The sequence below is a fragment of the Apis dorsata genome, unplaced genomic scaffold (assembly GCF_000469605.1).
Source record: "Apis dorsata unplaced genomic scaffold, Apis dorsata 1.3 scaffold_376, whole genome shotgun sequence".
Lineage (NCBI taxonomy): Eukaryota > Metazoa > Arthropoda > Insecta > Hymenoptera > Apidae > Apis > Apis dorsata.
The window spans coordinates 40,836-41,535 of NW_006263639.1; the positions used below are offsets into that span (position 1 = coordinate 40,836).

Sequence of the window (700 nt, forward strand, 5' to 3'; positions counted from 1 at the left end):
TTATATATAATTATGTTTACAATAATACCTTAACTTGTTACATAGTATTAGTATAAATAGATTATAAATTTGATAATTTAAACGTTATTGATAATTTAAACGTTTAATTAATTTTTCTATTAAAGAACATAACAGATTTAAAACAATATTTACTAAATCAGTAAATAGTAAACTTAAAAAAAAAAAATAGTAAGAGTAAACTTAAAAACTTACCAGTGATCATTTACCATGATATTTACTATTTAAGAAAAAAGTCAAATATAATATTATATTTAATATTTTCAACATTACAATAACGATGTAAAATCATCATAAAATAGTCACAAAAATCGACAAATATCATATAATAATCACCCCTAATCAATAAACTTTTTAAGAACGAGCATCAAAAATCATTTATTATAAATTTCAGTAAAATATAACCCTGTAAAGATGGAAAACCCAGTAAACGAATGAGCTCCAAGCTTTTTATTAGCACAGGCCGGAACCATGAGGGAAATATGCAAAAATCGAGGAGGAACGGGATTTACGTGGCAATTAAACTGTCGCGTGTCGGGCTGGTGAATGCGATTCGGCGCCGTTTTTCCGCAATCAGCCGGCAGATTTATGCGAATTTTCCATCGTTGAACGTTTCGTTTTATTCGCAGGTGCAGCCGCGGCGGTGACATCGGCAGGCGGCCACGGTTTCGATGCGCATTTA

General features: G+C 30.9%; 1 protein-coding gene across 3 annotated transcripts in view; it reads left to right on the plus strand.

Moving 5' to 3' along the window:
• Positions 1-515: 515 nt before the first annotated feature.
• Positions 516-700, plus strand: part of LOC102675052 (Down syndrome cell adhesion molecule-like protein Dscam2) — a 70,837-nt gene continuing 70,652 nt past the window's right edge. For 2 of the 3 annotated variants that reach the window (XM_031511980.1, XM_031511978.1), the window contains exon 1: positions 567-700. The gene's annotated coding sequence lies outside the window, so the exon portion shown is untranslated. The other variant, XM_031511979.1, reaches the window with a different exon arrangement.